This window comes from Oncorhynchus kisutch, linkage group LG5, assembly GCF_002021735.2.
Source record: "Oncorhynchus kisutch isolate 150728-3 linkage group LG5, Okis_V2, whole genome shotgun sequence".
Taxonomy (NCBI): domain Eukaryota; kingdom Metazoa; phylum Chordata; class Actinopteri; order Salmoniformes; family Salmonidae; genus Oncorhynchus; species Oncorhynchus kisutch.
The window spans coordinates 33,091,320-33,113,289 of NC_034178.2; the positions used below are offsets into that span (position 1 = coordinate 33,091,320).

Here is a 21,970-nt window from a genome sequence, read left to right on the forward strand (position 1 = left end):
TGGTATGCTGCACCGTGAGCTGCTCCAGCTCCTGGCGGGGCCTTTTTGACTTGATTAATGGTCGGGATCAGGTGCTAATGCTCTTTGGTTGTTGTGACGCCTCAGGCTGTGGTTTTGGGGGACGTGACGTTCCTTGTTGATTGTTTCTTGCCACTTTGTTCCAGACATGTTTGTGCAGAGGTAGGATTTTTGGCTCACTGCTGTGCGTCGCGCTGGTGATTCTCATATTCCAAACCAAATTATTCGAATTGCGATAACTCGGCTACTGTTTGGTATGCAGACTAACCTGTTGATGCCTAGCATCGACATTTTGATGTCCAGATTAGAGGTCGACCGATTAATCGGAATGGCCGATTTTAATTAGGTCCGATTTCAAGTTTTCATAACAATCGGAAATCGGTATTTTTCGGCGCCGATTTGCCCTTTAAAAAATGTATTTAAAAAAATATATTTTTAACTAGGCAAGTCGGTTAAGAACACTTTCTTATTTTCAATAACGGCCTAGGAATGGTGGGTTAACTGCCTCGTTCAGGGGCAGAAAGACAGATTTTCACCTTGGAGCAAGGAGAGGGACGGAAGCTATACTGTTACACTGGCAATACTAAAGTGCCTATAAGAACATCCAATAGTCATAGGTTAATGAAATACAAATGGTTTCGAGAGAAATAGTCCTATAATAACTACAACCTAAAACGTCTTACCTGGGAATATTGAATACTCATGTTAAAAGGAAACCACCAGCTTTCATATGTTCTCATGTTCTGAGCAAGGAACTGAAATGTTAGCTTTCTTACATAGCACATATTGCACTTTTACGTTCTTCTCCAACACTTTGTTTTTGCATTATTTAAATTGCATTATTTAAATTGAATGTTTTATTATCTACTTGAGGCTTAATGTATTTTATTGATGTATTATATTAAGTTAAAATAAGTGTTAATTCAGTATTGTTGTAATTGTCATTATTACATTTGCAAAAAATATATACATTTAATCGGTATCGGCTTTTTTGGTCCTCCAATAATCGGTACCGGCATTGAAAAATCATAATCGGTCGACCTCTAGTCCAGATGTTTGAGTGTTTGTCAGTTTAGTGTGATGGTGTTAAACTGAGGTTTGCAGTAGCACTGACTGAACTAGCACACTCACAAATGCTCTGCTCGGCAAGAATATGCTTCACCTAAGTGCATGTCTGTTAAAATGATGGAATAGTCATTTAGGGCGATATGGCCAAAAAGGTCATTTCATATCACGATATAGCACATTTTCTGTAAATTCAATGAATAAGTAGTTTATATAAAATGACTACATATAAAGGCCTATTTCTTATTACATGTTGAATTATACTCAACAAATAAAAGGTTCTTACTCTTGATTATTATTTCTCCTTTTATTTAGAACCTTTGCAAATTAAATTAAGCGTGTAATAAAATTATTAATCTAAAAAGGTAAATAGAAAACACTTAAATTATAGTTGCAAAAAACATAAATATTGGCCTGTTGCATGTTATTTTGGCATTAATATGCGTCGCATATCAATTTGCATTTGGTGCCTTGGGTCGAGTGTTAGCACCAACTCACGAAACCCTCGTTTCTCCACCGTGTAAATTGGGGCCATGTCTTTGCAGATGTAAGTTGTAACAGCAGCTGTTACCTCCTTCCGTCTTTTGTGATTCTTTGCCATATGGTTTGCCGCGGGCAAAAGTATCTTGCAACGTTTTGAACACTCGACTGTACTTTTTTGTTTATCATCCATAGACTTTCTCTGTACTGTTTCACATGATTCTTGCGTAGGTGTTTTGAGCCTGTTGTCGGGACTGGCCTGCGGCATATTTTGCAGAGGACGGTTTTCTGGTCCGTGTCAGACTTTTCTCTTAACCAAACCACGTCTATGTGACTGAAGGAGCCACTCTTCAAGGTACGAGCTCCGTGTCACGTTCACTGTCCTCCATGTTTGTTTGTGTTGCAAATTTCCTTCCAATTGATTACAAATATTTCCGTAAAGAGTAAGATTCGCGACATGAAATAAACGATAGTGCATAATATGAAACGATAGATATTTTTCTATCATCACACGATATACATCGTCATATCGCCCAGCCATAGTCATTATAATCTGTGGATTTTACCGCTGTCACATTAACACAAATTGTCAAGACTAATGGAATTACTTAAGAAGGACGTGCTTGCACACTCCATTTTGTATTTGTAAAGGCTTATGCTTATCAATCATTATCAGGATCTGCATTAATCCTTAAGCATGAGCAGGTAGGCCCTAATCTTAATGTGTTAATTGGCGGATTTCAGAGTATTTAATTACTTCATGAGATTTGAGAGAATGTGAGTGATTTTGAATGGCCCATTTGGCAGTCTGACAAATGGCGAAACGTTGATAGAACGAGCTGTTGACTTGAACTTGTCCTCAGAGGGTGGAGTGAGGGAGCGAGCAAGTGAGAGAACGAGACAGAGAGACGTGTAGAGTGACAATGGGGAGGCAAAGTAGCTGGAAGAAGAACCGAGAGCAGAGGGTACGGAGGGACAAGGGGATTCGGAGGGTACGGAGGGACAAGGGGAAGCATACGGGATACAACAGTGTGAGCTGGAGTGGCTGGGCCCGGTCGTGCTGTGACGGGGGCTGCTGGGCGTGATGGACTGTGGAGGGGGGATGTGTTCACTCAGCCAAGAGTCTCCTGGGGATGACAGAATGGAGCACATAATTACCCAGGGAGCTAAGGGAAGGTAAGAGCTGGGCTGGCCCTCACACACGCCTCTTTCCACCATGGCCATCCCTCTGGATCACAACTCCATCCGTGTATGTCACGAGACGGGGAAAGAAACAGCTCAGCGGTAGTGTCATCTGGGGAAGAATATATATATTTTTTATTTTACTAGGCAAGTTAAAAATTGTCTTTTTATTCAGGTAAGATTGTGACATGATTGTCTTTTGTGTATAGAATATTTTGTAATTGGGAGACTGACTGTGGTATTTCCATCAAAGCAAATTTGTGACGTCCTCAATGTTACATGTAATTTTTGGGGGCACTGAGCAGTGTAGGTCTTGTGAGCGGAAACTTGAATGTTGTGAGAATTTTGCAGTGAGGCTGTAACCTTACAGTTTTAGACAGTAGCCAATAGGTGATTGTGGCTATTTGAGCATAATGTAGGTCTACCAACAAAACCAATGGAGCAAATCACATAACATTTTTAACTTGGAAATAGCTTTTGATTTCTATGATATAGCCCATAGTAGCCTATATGTGGTGTTGAATGCAGGCCTACATTGCATACTTAATTTTTTTAATTTTTTTACTTGTCTGTAATACCATGGGCCAAATGGGTGACTAAATTGCTTTGTACCTTGTTGTATGATGCAAGAAATCACTTTACAAAATGCAATTATTATTACCATATAGTGAATTAGACAATGTAGGCTTCCCCTTTGCCTATTGGCTTATTTGCATATTCAAGCCTGTCTTAAAATACAACACTGCCGCTTTAATTAAGGCATAAGCTTTTTACCTGACTGGCTTTTCAAAGACCACTTGAAATGTGCTCTTGTTGGAAGCAGTAGCTTCCCATTACTGACCTATACTTACCTATAACTGGGCTAATAACTCTTTAACTAGCAAATAATAACAAATGTTCACGTGTGGCTCTGATCTGAAGAACACGTTCATTCACTCGCTGGTGATTGAAAGACCCCTAGTGTGCTACAGTGGTTCCTCTAAAAGTTGCGAGCTTTGTAATGCGGGACTTGGAGGTACCCAGCGTCACGGCTTCAATGCTCCAGACCACCACAAGGGGGAGTTGGAGCACTCGTTATGCAAGGTTTTTATATGACCAATCATATCGAGTGGTTCCAATGATGAATTTTGTCGCGAGCCAGACTTGCCTTGTGGCGTTCTTCAACAAAGATGCTATGCTAGTTAATGTAGAGACCAACGTTTGTGCATATTTTTTGGGGTTATAAAGCTAATTCACAAATCACTATTTAGCAAGTTATCTGACTAGCTAACATTAGCCAGCTTGTTAGTGTTAGGATAATTCATTTGTATTTAATGTTTTAGGGACTCCTAAGAACCAGCAAACCAGGCTGTCGTCTTGTGAAACAGTGGATGTAAAGAATCTAGCTAGTTAAAGCATTTCCTGCAAATTGAATGTACAATTGTATACGCTTGCCTTGCAATGCAGCTGAAGTAACACAGCTAGCTAACTATTTACTTGCTTATTGTGTAGTGAAGGATGAAAATAACTGAATGCCCTAGGATTCGTAGCTAGCTACAGTATGTAGCCAATCTGTGTATGGACCCTAAAACATTAGTTCTGAACTCCTATTCATACCAATCAATGAACCACAGCTATTATAGTTGTATCAATTTCAAGTCTGAATGGCATTAATGAAGCCTATGGATAGAGTAGATTATAATAACTTTATTGTGCCAAGGATGCAAGTCCTATATACACATGTACTGTAGTTATTACCACGTATGAGATTCCCACATTGTAGCCTGTACATTGAATACATTCACTGATCATGTACTCTTCCTTGGCAAATAAAGGTGTGGTTCAGGTATGAATCTCGGAGACATTCTTTTTCAGTTATATCAAACTCCATTATTTGAATAATGCTGTGTCTGCATGAATGTTTTACAATTATACACTTCAACAGTGTTGCTGCTCCTGGGACATCACTGATTACATATTGTAACATGATTGAGTTGTAGTTCATATATACAGAAAAAAACTATGCATAACTCCCTTCATCTGCATTTAATCTGAGGACACAGGATAGTATTTCAACCAGTGGAGAATGTGAAAAGCTTTACTGAAAAGTTCATTATCCAGGTGTTATAATTATAATGCATTTATGATAATTGTAATATTTATAAATACAAGTTCAAACTGTACTTCAATGCACATATGGTGTGCATTATAAAATGCGGAAAGACGAGTTGGGGAGAAGTGTAGAAGGGAAAGGGGTAAGAACAGCGGCAGACAGAATATGATTCATTAATTACAGCGCTACCCTAATATTCACTCAGTTCATCACAATTGCTGTGTCTCCTAACCAGCCTTGGGCTCCCAGTTGGCCCGACGGTTATCTTAGGTGGTGAGGATGGGACTGGCTTCCTCTCTCACATCAAAACATTCCTGCAGACGAGTGACAAATGGATAGAGAGCCAGCATGATTTTTTTTATTCTGACACTCATCTTAAATCAGAAGGTGAAATGCAAAACTGGCCTTGCATCATTAACTCTGGGACTAAAACATCTGTCTGTATTTCAATGTAAAGCATCTCTTTAATAATACTTCCTGTTGACCCGACCAAGTGACATCTCACCTATGATCATGCTGCCCTCTGTCAGCCTGTTCAGATGCGGGAGGGGTTCACCAAAACAGCTGATATAACCTAGAGGATTTAGGGAGAATGGGCAGAGGGATGAAGTGAAGAGAATGTTATTGTGTGGTACTTTATGCTGAAAAACAGACACATGATGGCAAACAATAAAGATAATGTCAATAGAAGATACTGTATGTGACGCAGACACCTATCAGAGTGTACCTGAAACAATTAAATATAGAGGGCTATGTGTCTCACCACTTGGTTATTGCAAGGCTAACCCCCAGGAAAATCATGAATTGGCTGCAATGGATAGTCCGGTGAAAATGGCTGTGTTTATGTGGTGTAAATCTGAAAATTAGCAGCTGACATCTTAAGGTACTTTTTTTTTTTTTTTATCCATGTGAGGCAGGTTCCATGTACAACAAGACAGGCAGAGATGGAGAAAAATAACAACAGTTTAACTACCTCTGGTTATGGACACTTGCCAGCCATAAAGCCTCCACGGCCTGTTCCTTGGACAGTGAACATCTGGCAATAACTACATTTTCGACCCCTTGGTCAGCTCGTTCTCTGAAAGTAAAAACTGCTTGTTTTTTTATAGATATGTAAACAATAACTGAGATGACCGTTAAATCTAAAGCAGCAGATGCCATTTTTAGGATGCATCAATACCATCGATGCCATCTTCGCAGGTGTCCGCTTTGACTGACTTTGTGTCGGAAAAAAGTTGCTTTCAGAACAATTATTTTTGATTGAAAATAAAAAAGGTTTTGCTCTCTACAAAAATACATTTACCTCCATAGAATATAACAATTTGCCTATGAATAACCACACCTTCATACAAACGTGCTACTATATGCAGAATTCTTGACGCACAACCGAAGATGCTACCATATCCTGCCATCACGCCCACAAGCGAGCCACTCGGGAGCAGAATGATGACGCGTGAAAGAGGGAAAGGAATGAGATGGGAACAGCAATTTTGTTGCAACTTGGGGAGGAGGGCTAATAGCTGAACAATAGACTATTCAACCTTTACTAAAGAATAGCCTAATAGCGGAGCGAGGTGTGTGAACCCCCCGCCTATCACAGACCAGATTTGCCCTAACGACCAAGGGGTAGCTTGCTACTCAATGTAATAAAGTAATGACTTCAATTACGTTACCTTACACGTTATGTTGGCTGACAATTTGTTAGCAACGCTGTCCTTACGAACCACAGCATATCATTACAGCAGTATGTGCCGGTATGTTAGCTAGCTGCCTAACGTCAGTAGTCATACATCAATCTTGTTAGTAATGTTAACTATAGCCTAATCGAACTACCCAACGTTTATTGACTTATTCTCGTCATTCTTAGCTTAGCTAAATGGTATAGTCGTTGTGCTTTCTCAATGGATATTTGAGTGCTTTCGTAAATTTGCTCTAGCTATCTATAGGCTGGACAATAGAACGGGTCAAAATTCACCCAAGGCTGAAAAACGTCTTAAGAACGTTGGCTAAACTGGAACACTAGCGCGAGCCCATAGCAAATTAATTGAATTTAACATTCGCAGAGCCTGCCTTTGACAGTAGTGATGCTAAGAATTCTATTTTAAAAAATGTTTAAAAAATTCTGACTATTTCTGGTCTAGCGATCGATGACAAATGAGCTCGCTGCCCAGATTTACGTAATTACAAAGAGGAGATTATCCAGATTTTTAAAATAGTGCCAGTGTAACATTATAGCTCCAGTCCCTCTACTCGCTCAAACCAGGGACCCTCTGCACACACAGACAACAGCCACTCTCGGAGCATCGTTACCCATTGCTCCACAAAAGCCGCAGCCCTTGCAGAGCAAGGGGAACAACTACTTCAAGTTCTCAGAGCGAGTGACGTCACCGATTGAAATGCTATTAGCGCGCACCCCGCTAACTAGCTAGCCATTTCACACCGGTTACACCCGACATGAAAAAAACTAAATATATTGCCAACAATAGTGAAGCAGTCATTGTGACGTTGAACAATAAGCTGGGAATAGAAAGTTCAGAAGGTGAGTTGGTGCCACGGTGCTCAAAAGAACTAATAGGAGCTGGCAGGGTGAGAAATACACTAAAATAAGGCCTGTTTTTTCGCGATTACTTCAAAACGACGGCAAGCAGCTGGGAAATATGGTCATATTATGGAACTGGGCTCCACGGCGGATGCAATGAACTAGTTATCAGAAAAGAACGTTGTTAAAAATGTCATGTGTCCAGCCTACTTTCTACACAGATTTCAGAACACTCCTCTGAGTGTACCAGAGCGCAGAATAATTACTTTATGAGCACTCAACAGCTGTTGAATATGGCCGGTGTCAGGAAAAATTCAGAAGAAAATGGTAATTAAATTGTTTCCAGCAGCACATTCAGTCACCAACACTCTGGTTAACACAAACTGCCTTTCCAGCTCTGCTAGGGTGAGTAAAATGTTCAAAGTGGTCTCATTTGTGTCTGGAAGAAGCTAGACAACGTTAGCTTCGGTGCTTGACTGCCGTTGTAAAGCAAGCACGCAGGGTGTGCCGCAGTATGACGCAACTTTTAAAGGAGTATACTGGAAATACTGTACCTGCCAATAGAATTCTACTCTGTTGTGCTCTGGCTCTGCCTACAACAAAATCAGACTCAATCTTGCAAAGTTCGATTGGTTTTGTTTTGCATCGAAAAGGGGCTGATATAATGTTGATACGATCACAGAAAAAAAAACATATCTATATAGGGCAAACTAATAGGGTGAACTCAGTGAAGTTCAATCTCTTGGGTCTTCTCTGTGCTGCTTGACATTTTCTTCTGTGCGGCAGTCCTAGAGGTGCGCTTAGAGTGAACATTGGAAGTCACCCAATTATTGCAGTTCGTGTAGTGTTTGACTAGCATTATGAAGTGTCAGGATAGGTTTCTCTGATTGTAATGTTTTTTTCCCCTTTTGTATAGTTTACGCTGCATTCGGAAAGTATTCAGACCCCTTTCCCACTTTTCTTTTCTACACACTATAATGATATTTTGCAAATATATTAAAATAAAAGTGTTAAGACCCTTTGCTATGAGACTTGAAATTGAGCGTCTTGTTTCCATCCTTGATGTTTCTACAACTTGATTGGAGTACACCGGTGGTAAATTCAATTGATTGGACATGATTTGGAACGGTACACACCTGTCTAATATAAGGGCCCACAGTTGATAGTGCATGTCAGAGCAAAAAACAAGTAATGAGGTCTAAGGAATTGTCCGTAGAGCTCCGAGACAGGATTGTGTCGTGGCACAGATCTGGGGATAGCTAACAAAAAATGTATGTAGCATTGAAGGAACACCGTGACCTCCATGATTCTTAAATGGAAGAAGTTTGGTATCTCAAAGACTCTTCCTAGAGCTGGCTGCCCGGCCAAAATGAGCAATCTGGGGAGAAGAGCCTTGGTCAGGGAGGTGCCCAAGAACCCGATGGTCACAATGACATAGCTCCAGAAGGACAACCATCTCTGCAGCACTCCACCAGAGTGGCCAGACGGAAGTCACTCCTCGGTAAAAAGCACATGACAGCCCGCTTGGAGTTTGCCAAAAGGCACCTAAAGGACTCTGACCATGAGAAACAAGATTCTCTGGTCTGATGAAACCAAGATTGAACTCTTTGGCCTGAAGGCCAAGTGACACCATAAGGAGGAAACCTGGCACCATCCCGACGGTGAAGCATGGTGGTGGTGGCAGCATCATGCTGTGGGGATGCTTTTCAGCGGCTGGGACTGTGAGACTAGTCAGGATTATTTATATATATGTATATATAACCCCCCCAAAAATTGTACAACTTTATTTAACGAGACAAGTCAGTTAAGAACACATTCTTACTTTCAATGACGGCCTAGGAACGGTGGGTTAACTGCCTTGTTCAGGGGCAGAATGACAGATTTTTACCTTGTCATCTCAGGGATTCAATCTTGTAACCTTACGGTTTAACTAGTCCAATGCGGTAACCACCTGCCTCACGAGGAGCCTGCCTGTTACGCGAATGCAGTAAGAAGCCAAGGGAAGTTTTACGTAATTATGACATACATTGCACAACCTTCAATGTTAACAGCAATATTTAGACTTATGGATGCCACCCGTTAGATAAAATACGGAACGGCTCCGTATTTCACTGAAAGAATACACGTTTTGTTTTCGAAATAATAGTTTCCGGATTCGACCATATTAATGATCTAAGGCTCGTATTTCTGTGTTATTATGTTATAATTAAGTCTATGATTTGATAGAGCAGTCTGACTGAGCGATGGTAGGCACCAGCAGACTCGTAAGTATTCATTCAAACAGCACTTTCGTGCGTTTTTCGTCAAGCATTGCGCTGTTTATGACTTCAAGCCTATCAACTCCCGAGATTAGGCTGGTGTAACCTATTTGTAATGTTTAGCTGGGTGCGTGCTAAAAGCGTTTCAAACGTCACTCGCTCTGAGACTTGGAGTAGTTATTCCCCTTGCTCTGCATGGGTAACACTGCTTCGAGGGTGGCTGTTGTCGATGTGTTCCTGGTTCGAGCCTAGGTAGCGGTGAGGAGAGGGATGGAAGTTATATTGTTACACTGGCAATACTAAAATGCCTATAAGAACATCCAATAGTCATAGGTTAATGAAATACAAATGGTTTCGAGAGAAATAGTCCTATAATAACTACAACCTAAAACTTCTTACCTGGGAATATTGAAGACTCATGTTAAAAGGAAACAACCAGCTTTCATATGTTCTGAGCAAGGAACTTAAACGTTATCTTTCTTACATGGCACATATTGCACTTTTACTTTCTTCTCCAACACTTTTGTTTTTGCATTATTTAAACCAAATTGAACATGTATCATTATTTTTTTTTAGGCTAAATTGATTTTATTGATGTATTACGTTAAAATAAGTGTTCATTCAGTATTGTTGTAATTGTCATTATTACAACAACAACAAAAATTTGTCCTCTAAATCGGTCCTCCAATAATCGGTATCAGTGTTGAAAAATCATAATCGGTCTACCTCTAGTCAGGATCGAGGGAAAGATGAGCGGAGCAAAGTACAGAGATCCTTAATGAAAACCTGCTCCAGAGCTTTCAGGACCTCCGACCGGGTCGAATGTTTACCTTCCAACAGAACAATGACCCTAAGGCACAAAGCCAAGACAACGCAGGAGTGGCTTCGGCACAAATCTCTCAATGTCCTTGAGTGGCCCAGACTTGAACCCGTCCGAACATCTCTGGAGAGACCTGAAAATAGCTGTGCAGTGACTTTCCCCATCCAACCTGACAGAGTGTCAGAGTGTCTGCAGAGAGGAATGAGAGAAACTAAATACAGGTGTACCAAGCTTGTAGTTTCATACCCAAGAAGACTTTGTTGAAGCACCTTTGGCAGTGATTACAGCCAAGTACTGAGTAAAGGGTCTGAATACTTATGCAAATGTAATATTTCCGTTTTTCAAGGGTTCTGAATACTTTCCGAATGCACTGTACAACATGAAACGCCTACTGTCAACCACTGTGTTCCCCTGAGCAGTATTGCTTGATGACTTGTTGAGCTAATTTGAAACGGGCCATGTTTACACAAGCGCAAGTATGACAACGCATGACCGCTGCAGGGTGACTGGTTCCAACAGACACGGGCAGACACCCCTCACATAGCAGGGAGGCAGACTGACACAGAGGAGATGAGCTTGAGGTGAGAGCCACGGAATGAGAAACAAGGGAAGAAAGAGTGGAAAAACAGTGTTACTGACAGCACAGAAAAGGCATAGCAGGGAAACAATGGCTACATATTTAGAATGGGGACTGGAGACAAAGTGGATGATACATTTGACTAGAGGTGAAGAGACAATGATTCAGCAGGGAAAGCGAGGGCGGAGAGAGCACAAGTGATACAAAGAGGACTGTCATGGAGCCTCTGATGGAGGGAGCTCATGCATGCTTAGTGCTGTCACAATGGCGGCTGTCAATCACCCTGATGGGAAGCAATTTGTAGCCTGGAGGTCAGACATTGGGGGGAATATCTCAGTGGGAGGCCACACACACTCAGAAGCCCCACACTGGTTTAGGTTAAAGGGTTCTATTTTTTTTTAAGGGTGAGGAACTTATTTCTTTCCCCATTTTTGTTTTTAAGATTTTCATTGATTTGTTTCTCTTTTGTCAACTGTCCCAAATAGTTGTCACTGTACATCACCGTAGGACAGAAATGTCATGCTCAGCTGCCTTGTTGTGCTCTTTTCCTCTGAGGGAAGATGACGGAGGGCTGCGGAGGAGGAGGGCTCTGCTGGGGCCCACTGTGCTCACTGAGTACCCGGGGGCATGGGGAGGCATGCAGGGGCATCCCCCTTGGGGGTGCAGGATTTTGTGTCTGGATGAATGTTTAATTCAAAAAATGCCCTTGGCTCTAGCCAGCAGTGAGTCATGCAGACAGTGCTGCAGTCTGGAGCTGCTCTCCACTCCAGGTTCGGTTGCACGATGTCTAATAGCAAAACATTTCTTTTGGGCGGGGGGCACAGATTGTGATTTTCAAACACTTGGGTGAAAACTTGGTAATATCATTAGACATTGTAAAACCATGTCAGGGTAGAGAAAATGACTTGTAAAATGAGATCCTATAAATACATACTGTGCTAACTGAATACAAAACCAAATGAAACTAATAATCTTTCTCAACATTGTTTTATAGGCTACATACAGTACCAGTCAAAAGTTTGGACAAACTTACTCATTCAAGGGTTTTTCTTCATTTTTACCGTTTTCTACATTGTAGAATAATAGTAAAGACATCAAAACTATGAAATAACACATGGAATCATGTACTGTAGTAACCAAAAAAGTGCTAAACAAATCAAAACCTTATTTATATTTCCGATTCTTCAAAGTAGCCACCCTTTGCCTTGACAGCTTTGCACACTCTTGGCATTCTCTCAACCAGCTCATGAGGTAGTCACCTGGAATGCATTTCAATTAACATGTGTGCCTTGTTAAAAGTTCATTTGTGGAATTTCTTTCCTTAATGAGTTTGAGCCAATCAGTTGTGTTGTGACAAGGTAGGGGTGATATACAGAAGATATCCCTTTTTGGTAAAATATCAAGTCCATTTTATGGCAAGAACTGCTCAAATAAGCAAAGACAAATGACAGTCCCATTACTTTAAGACATTGTCAGTCAATTCTGAACATTTCAAGTACTTTGAAAGTTTCTTCAAGTGCAGTCGCAAAAACCATCAAGCGCTATAATGAAACTGGCTTACATGAGGACCGCCACAGGAAAGGAATACCCAGGGGTCTCTGCGACAGAGGATAAGTTCATTGGAGTTACCAGCCTCAGAAATTGCAGCTCAAAAAATGCTTCAGATTTCAAGTCACAGACATATCTCAACATCAACTGTTCAGAGGAGACTACGTGAATCAGGCATTCATGGTTGAATTGCTGCAAAGAAGCCACTACTAAAGGACACCAATAAGAAGAAGAGACTTGCTTGGGCCAAGAAACACGAGCAATGGACATTAGACTGGTGGAAATCTGTCCTTTGGTCTGATGAGTCCAAATTTAGATTTTTGGTTCCAACCGCTGTGTCTTTGTGAGACACAGAGTAGGTAAACGGATGATCTCCGCATGTGTGGTTCCCACCGTGAAGTGTGGAGGAGGTGTGATGTTGTGGTGGTGCTTTGCTGGTGACACTGATTTATTTAGAATTCAAGGCACATGTAACCAGCATGGCTACCACAACATTCTGCAGAGATACGCCATTCCATCTGGTTTGCGCTTAGTCCCACTATCATTTTGTTTTTCAACCGGTCAATGAACCAAAACACAAGGAGAGTGATGCTGTACTGCATCAGATGACCTGGCCTCCACAATTACCCAAGCCTCAACCCAATTGAGATGGTTTGGGATGAGTTGGAACGCAGGGTGAAGGAAAAGCAGCTAACAAGTATTTAGCATATGTGGGAACTCCCAAGACGGTTGGGAAAGCATTTCTCATGAAGGTGATTAAGAGAATGCCAAGACTGTGCAAAGCTGTCATCAAGGCAAAGGGTGGCTATTTGAAGAATCTCAAATATAAAATATATTTTGATTGGTTTAACACTTCTTTGGTTACTCCATGATTTCATGTGTTATTTCATAGTTTTGATGTATTCACTATTTATTCTACAATGTAGGAAATAGTAAAAATAACAAATTCAAGGGTTTTTCTTTGTCAACTTTTGACTGGTACTGTGATAATACATTGTATTATTACACCTACCTCTTAACTAAAATACATTTTTAACATGATCATCAAAATGGTGCTCCTCTATCCCAGCACTTATTAATTCATATCATTGGGTCCTATTTCTTATTTTACCATTTAGTTCTTAAATTACCTAAGATAATTGTTTATTCAGGCAGCCATAGGCTGGTTATGGAATAGGAAACTTGTTTGTGTGTAAATTATGTATAAGTATGCCCAATAATTATTATAATTGAAATTATGAGTCAAAGTGCCATAACATGTAACACGTAGCCTACCAATTGCAAGGTGCAGCCTGTGTCCAAAAACTGTCTGGTCCAGTCATTCTACTCGACATGTTTCAACTTTTACCCTTTTTAAAATTTTATCTTATACAGTGTTGGGGTGGCGACTTGGGGATATGTGCAAGATGGAATCTTGTATGTCCTGTCCAGCTTGTTTATATTCTTTTTGAAGCCATCTTTGCTGACAGTGTAAATAGGAACCATGTCTTTGGATATGTGATGGCCTCTGTTTTCTGTGTGTCTGCAGGAAGTTTTTCATAGGACGTTACACTTGCAAATACATGGACAATCGATGCCTGTTTAACATAGGTGGTTGATTGTGGTTTAGGGTGCTTTGCTGCTGTCCAGGCACTTTAAAAAAAGGTGAACGGAGGATCTGCAATCATCGCAAAGTGGGTGTGGTTATTCTTCAAATGATTGAATACATTTGTTGTGTTACCTCTTGTCACCACAGCTCGGGGTTATTTTTGCCAAAATACTGCTGAAGATGAGCCCTTCTTTGGCACCAAATTGAAATTTTAATTAGCACTTGCAGCATTCATGTTTGACACACACTTTGAGGTAAAGCCACAGAGTTTCTGAACCTCATACTGTACTGTCTTTGGTGAAGCCCCTTCTCTCCTCACCAGCGCGGATGCTTGTGATTGGCCAGCATGTGCATGCCGTGCAGAGCGTGGGAGAGCCCGCTTGTGATTTGGTCAGCATCCTTTGTGCATGTAGAGGGTGAGTGAACGGAGTCTAGCGCCTCTCATTGGAGGTGGTACCATAGTCTAGTTTTTCTTGTGTTAAGTGTCAAAGAAAGGAGAAAATTGTGATATGGATATTTGCACATGTCAAAATCGTAATTCTGATCTGAATACGATTAATCATGTAGTCCTAAAGTGCACAGTATTTTTTTATATATATATATTTTTTAGATTCAGATGAAATCTTACTGTCTAACTACAGTTGGCTGTCCCTGTTAGAGGGGACCTTTTTGTCTAGGCCTCTCTCTTTGAGCTGCCGCTGCTGCATGCTCTGGGTCTGTGGCTGGCTGGGAGTAATTGCCTGTCCTCCAATTATCACTCAAAATAAAGAGCCGTGTTAATGAGGGCTTTCCTGTGGTCACCCCTCTCTCCGTGTCTCTCTACAGAAGTACTCAATATCTCAATTCTGTCACAACACTGCTTGGTTTTAAGTTCAACAGTATGTTATTGGCATCTCTAGGTCTCCACTTGCTATGCTAGGCTAATATTGACATGCATGAGTAGTTCCTTGGAAGTACTTCTTATGATTGACAATATAGTGGGTGTGGCTGGCAGCATAACCATAGGTCTCAGTCTGCCTGGGTTTAGTGTTTAGTGCTGATGACAGTCATTTCATAGCCGCCTGTGGGGTAAGAATCCACACCCCCATATCAAGGGGAGTTTAAGGGGCAGTCAGCAGAGACAATCATTATCTATGGAGGTGAGAAAAGGAGGAAAAGCCTAGACCGATTTATCTGGCGTTTCTCAGTGAGAAGTGGCTTGGAACAGATGCTGTTTTCCTGCCTACCAGCAAGGTGAGTGTGGCCAGCCCAGTGGTGTGGATCTAGCCAGCCAGCCGTGTTAATGGGTCAGAGTGGTGGTGTTCAGAGCAGCAGTGACGTAGCTGGTAAGTGTAATAATACACTGTAGAGTAAGCGCACCACAGGGCAGGCCAACAGGGATCATGCTGGCAACAAGTCCATGGCTGAGTTACAGCTGGCACTGAATCACAGCTTAACTACTGGGGCTGTTCCTGCTGCTTCCCTCTCTCTGGACTGAGCTCTGCTGCGTCTGACACAAATCTCTGGGTCTGGGGTGATGGGCCAAGGAGGCGGTGAGCCAATCAATCAATCAATCAATCAATCATGCTCACTTTCTACCTCCAGCACTTTGCTGACAGCTTAACCTGCCACGGGAAATTATTTCTGGGCCCGTCAGACGTGGGCTGCGCTGAGAACCCGTTTACGAGTGTTTGGTCTGCATGCGTCCTGCCAAATCCTGTGATTGATTGGCGACAATATTCACTGCCGTTGGAGACATAGTTTTGGTGTGTTTGAGTGCTTGTTGCAAAGTGACCTCGGGCGCCAGTCTGAGAGTACAAGTGAGGCTCCTCAAGGGTATTGAGAACTGCCATTGATATGAAGTTGCTCAAACCTTGTCAAGTCACTTAAGTTTTTTTTTGAGTATCTCATCATCCAGGTGCTGCTGAACGTGAGCATGTCAATCCCTCCTCTCCTGTGGAGTGTGACTGGCATTGATTCTGCAAGAGTGAGTGAGTAGGCTAGCTTTATGCAGCAGCTCCAGAGCCATGCCAGCTGTGCTGGGTGGAGTCACTACAAGGTCATCAGCATTCACCACAGCCTGCCTATTGATTGGAGCGTGGCGCGAGCGCTACGACATGATGCCATATTATGAAGCGATTGATTGCCTTCTGATCGACTGGTCCCCCCTGAGGGAGAGACGGTGGGTTCTCTATCTCCTGCAGAACAGGGATAGAGAGACAGGGAGAGGGCGGGAAAAAGTAAAAGGGTTTATATCTAGGATGTGCTGTTTCTAAGGTAAATCACTCCAGCAGCCTTGTGAAAAACACTCTCCTCTCCACAAATAGACCTCATCAGCCATGCATCATAATCAATGTACCCATCGTAATCAGACAACCACATCTGAAATGAACCGTAAGTAAAGCCTGGGGGCCATGTTGTCTAAAATGTCTTGAGCAGCACCAGCTGTATCAGAACAGTCCCACTCAGTATTGTCATCAAGTTTCTGCTCATGTTCTGACCAACTTAATGATAACAGACTCTCAAAGAACGAGTCAGCACCTCATTGGTATTCTAGTCAACAGGTAGGCTCCATTTTCTAGGAGCCAGACAGAGCTTGTTTATCAGTTCAGTCTAAGGCTCAGGCAGGTGGATCAGAAAGCATGGAAGTGCCCATCTGCCCTCAGACCCGCAGAGTTTCTTTAAACATGACACACTCTGAACAGCTAGACAATAAACAGGACCTCTTGGCAATGCAGTAGATGAGATGTGGAGGCTATGCCATAGTTGGATTGTGCCCCCTGAGTAGCTTGCAAACCATGTACCTCTCAGACGTGGTTGAGTGTATATGTGTGTGTGGTATACTCTGGTATTTTTCACTGATCTGGCCCAGTCCAGTGATGTGATTATCTGTGCTGGTGAGAGCCAAATCTAGGCTAACCTTGTGTCTGTGGCACTCTATTCTCTCGCTCTCTCTCTCTGCCTGCCCCTGAGACCCCCCCCCCCCCCCCCACTGCTGCCAGCTGTTGTCCATTAGGGAGGCAGGCGGGACACGCAGCACTCAACCCTGACATCTTAGACGTCGAACTGTGTGTGTGTGGTGCGACACTTGGGGGTGGGGGGGGGGGTGATATTGGGACTTAAAATCTGTTGTAAAACAGGTTGTATGGATGCTGATTGGTTGCTAGCAGGAAGTTTTTCACCACAAGCCCCGGGTAATGCCTGTTAACAGTTCCACTGTCCCACAGCCCAGCCAGGCAAATCATAAACTTAATCTCCCCTGGAAAAATGTGTCTAGACATTATTTCCCTATGCTTCTAGGTTAGCATATGCTTTTCAACAGTTGGGATTAGTCTAAATTAGAGGTCGACCGATTGTGTTTTTTCAACACCGATACCGATTATTGGAGGACCAAAATCAGGCAATTTTTATTTATTTATATGTAATAATGACAATTACAAGAATGCTGGATGAACAATGAACACTTGTATATTTTAACTTGATATAATACAGAAATAAAAATAAATTTAGTCTCTAAATAATGAAACATGTTCAATTTGGTTTAAATAATGCAAAAACAGTGTTGGAGAAGAAAGAAAAAGTGCAATATGTGCCATGTAAAAATGCTAACGTTTAAGTTTCTTGCTCAGAACATGATGACATTTATGAAAGCGGTGGTTCCTTTTAACATGAGTCTTCAATATTCCCAGTTTAGAAGTTTTAGGTCCTAACCGGCTTGCCAAAACTACAGTTTGTTAACAAGAAATTTTTGCAGTTGCCCAGAACAACAGCAAAGGACCTTGTGAAGATGCTGGTGGAAACAGGCACAAAAGTATCTATATACAGTGGGGCAAAAAAGTGTTTAGTCAGCCACCAATTGTGCAAGTTCTCCCACTTGAAAAGATGAGGCCTGTAATTTTCATCATAGGTACACTTCAACTATGACAGACAAAATGAGAAAAAAAAATCCAGAAAATCACATTGTAGGATTTTTTATGAATTTTCAAATTATGGTGGAAAAAAACTTTTTATTGACCAAATACTTAATTTCAATACTTTGTTATATACCCTTTGTTGGCAATGACAAGAGGTCAAACATTTTCTGTAAGTCTTCACAAGGTTTTCACACATTCCTCCATGCAGATCTCCTCTAGAGCAGTGATGTTTTGGGGCTGTTGCTGAGCAACACGGATTTTCAACTCCCTCCAAAGATTTTCTATGGGGTTGAGATCTGGAGACTGGCTAGGCCACTCCAGGACCTTGAAATGCTTCTTACGAAGCCACTCCTTCATTGCCCGGGCAGTGTGTTTGGGATCATTGTCATGCTGAAAGACCCAGCCATGTTTCATCTTCAATGCCCTTGCTGATGGAAGGAGGTTTTCACTCAAAATCTCACGATACATGGCCCTATTCATTCTTTCCTTTACACGGATCAGTCGTCCGGGTCCCTTTGCAGAAAAACAGTTCCAAAGCATGATGTTTCCACCCCCATGCTTCACAGTAGGTATGGTGTTCTTTGGATGCAACTCAGCATTCTTTGTCCTCCAAACACGACTAGTTGAGTTTTTACCCAAAAGTTATATTTTGGTTTCATTTGACCATATGACATTCTCCCAATCTTCTTCTGGATCATTCAAATGCTCTCTAGCAAACTTCAGACGGGCCTGGACATGTACTGGCTTAAGCAGGGGGACACGTCTGGCACTGCAGGATTTGAGTCCCTGGCGGCGTAGTGTGTTACTGATGGTAGGCTTTGTTACTTTGGTCCCAGCTCTCTGCAGGTCATTCACTAGGTTCCCCCCGTGTGGTTCTGGAATTTTTGCTCACCGTTCTTGTGATCATTTTGACCCCACGGGGTGAGATCTTGCGTGGAGCCTCAGATCGAGGGAGATTATCAGTGGTCTTGTATGTCTTCCATTTCCTAATAATTGCTCCCACAGTTGATTTCTTCAAACCAAGCTTCTTACCTATTGCAGATTCAGTCTTCCCAGCCTGGTGCAGGTCTACAATTTTGTTTCTGGTGTCCTTTGACAGCTCTTTGGTCTTGGCCATAGTGGAGTTTGGAGTGTGACTGTTTGAGGTTGTGGACCGGTGCCTTTTATACTGATAAGTTCAAACAGGTGCCATTTAATACAGGTAATGAGTGGAGTACACAGGAGCCTCATAAAGAAGTTACAGGTCTGTGAGAGCCAGAAATCTTGCTTTTTTTGTAGGTGACCGAATACTTATTTTCCACCATAATTTGCAAATAAATTCATTAAAAATCCTACAATGTGATTTTCTGGATTTTGTCTGTCATAGTTGAAGTGTACCTATGATGAAAATTACAGGCCTCATCTTTTTAAGTGGGAGAACTTGCACAATTGTTGGCTGACTAAATACGTTTTCCCCCCTGTACACAGTAAAACGAGTCCTATATCGACATATCCTGAAAGCCGCTAAGCAAAGAAGCCACTGCTCCAAAACCGCCATAAAAAGCCAGACTACGGTTTGCAACTGCACATGGGGACAAAGATTGTACTTCTTGGAAAAATGTCCTCTGGTCGGTCTGATGAAATATAAATGGAACTGTTTGGCCATCATGACCATTGTTATGTTTGGGGGAAAAAGGGATGCTTGCAAGCCAAAGAACACCATCTTAACCGTGAAGCACGGGGGTTTCAGCATCATGTTGTGGGGGTGCTTTGCTGCAGGAGGGACTGGTGCACTTAACAAAATAGATGGCATCACGAGGCAGGAAAATGATGTGGATATATTGAAGCAACATCTCAAGACATCAGTTAAAGCTTGGTCGCAAATGGGTCTTCCAAATGCATAATGACCCCAAGCATACTTCCAAAGTTGTGGCAAAATGGCTTACGGACAACAAAGTCATGGTATTGGAGTGGCCATCACAAAGCCCTGACCTCAATCCCATAGACAATGTGTGGGCAGAACTGAAAAAGCATGTGCGAGCAAGGAGGCCTACAAACCTGACTTGGTTACACCAGCTCTGTCAGAAGGAATGGGCCAAAATTCACCCAACTTATTGTGGGAAGCTTGTGGAAGGCTACCTGAAATGTTTGACCCAAGTTAAACAATTTTAAGGCAATGCTTCCAAATACTAATTGAGTGTATGTAAACTTCTGACCCACTGGGAATGTGATGAAATAAATAAAAGCTGAAATAAATCATTCTGTCTACTATTATTCTGACATTTCACATTCTTAAAATAACGTGGTGATCCTAACTGACCTAAGACAGGTAACTTGGCTCCTTGCATTCACAATGTCCTTTTGATGCTGCACTTGCGTAACAGGTGGTCAGCCTTCCACGCAGTCTCCTCGTGGATTGCAATATAATCGGTGACCAAAAAGTCAGATTACCGATTTGTTATGAGAACTTGAAGTCGGCCCTAATTTAATCGGCCATGCCGATTTAGACCGCTAGTCTAAACCTTGCTGCTTGTCTCGTTGACCTGTGCAACAACGTTGCATTTTTTTTTTGCGATCTCCAACTGCCATAGAAAGAATGAACGTGAAGAGACTGACATCTTCTGATCCGGATGAATTTATTTATCAGGATGATTATAATGGATATATCCAAAGAAATGGCAATCGAAACTAAGGTAAAATAAATTTGCTGTCATTTCAGCTGCTTGCTGTGATTGTGTTTTGATCTAGTTGGCTAGCTAGCAATGGATGAGTAGCTACTATAGCCTGCCTGGCTTCCTTTTTTGTTTAGAACATTTGGAATGGACAACCAGTTCATTTGGCTAATGACTTTCCCCGGACAATATTGTGGAAGGATGGAAAAAAATGAATTTACTAATTAAAATATATTTGTACTTTTTGCACCTTTTTTTCTCCCCAATTTCATGATATCCAATACGTAGTTAGTTTTGTCCCATTGCTGCAACTCACGTACGGACTCGGGAGAGGCGAAGGTCAAGAGCCATGCGTCCTCCTAAACACGACCCTACCAATCCACACTGCTTCTTGACACACTGCTCGCTTAACCCAGATGCCAACCGCACCAATGTTTTGGAGGAAAAACTGTCCCAACTGGCGACCGTGTCAGCATGCATGCGTTCGGCCCGCCACAGGAGTCGCTAGATTGCGATGGGACAAGGCCATCCCGGCCGACCAAGCCCTCCCCTAACCTGGACGACGCTGGGAACGTTGTGCGCTGCCTCTTGGGTCTCCCAGTCGCGGCCGGCTGCGACACAGCCCGGGATCGAACCCGGATTTGTAGTGACGCCACTAGCATTGCGATACAGCACCTTAGACTGCTGCACCACTCGGGAGGCCCTTAAATATTTGAATGAAAACATGTAATCTTTAGAAAAATATGATAGTAACTGTTTTATAAAAGCAATAACCTGGGAATTATTGTTAATATCACCCTCCAAAGGGCTGTTTCCCTGGCCCTCTGCTTCGTGTCGGACTAAGAACAGCCCCTAGTCGGGAGTTATTCACACGATAATCCTCGCATTCTCATTCAGTTGCCTGAAGTGTTTGGTTTTTTCCCCCCCATGAAGTACCTCTTCTAACCTCTCAGGATGAAGAGTGATGAGCTCCCAATGAGCCCTTTATCCTAGATCTTTTTATTCATCCACCAAGGCACTCATTTGTCTCCACCTCTCACTCACAACGCATTTGCCTGCTGAACGAGAATGGTTTGGCTCAAAGAGAATAGGCTAGGTGTGTCTGTGTGTGAGTGACGACAGAGAGCCACAGAGAGTGACTTCTTTCTGCTCTGGTGGGCTAGCCAGCTAGTAAGTGAGCGGCTGCACGTCTCTGTGTATCCCAGTCTGTGAAAAATGGGGCCAACGCTGCAGTAATCAGATTAGAGGACGTAAATGAC

The 21,970-nt window shown here is 42.2% G+C and overlaps 1 protein-coding gene across 1 annotated transcript in view; it reads left to right on the forward strand.

The window, feature by feature from the left end:
* LOC109890931 (RING1 and YY1-binding protein B-like) overlaps window positions 1-21,970 on the forward strand; it is a 40,182-nt gene that overhangs the window by 9,844 nt on the left and 8,368 nt on the right. The gene's annotated exons all lie outside the window — the stretch shown is intronic.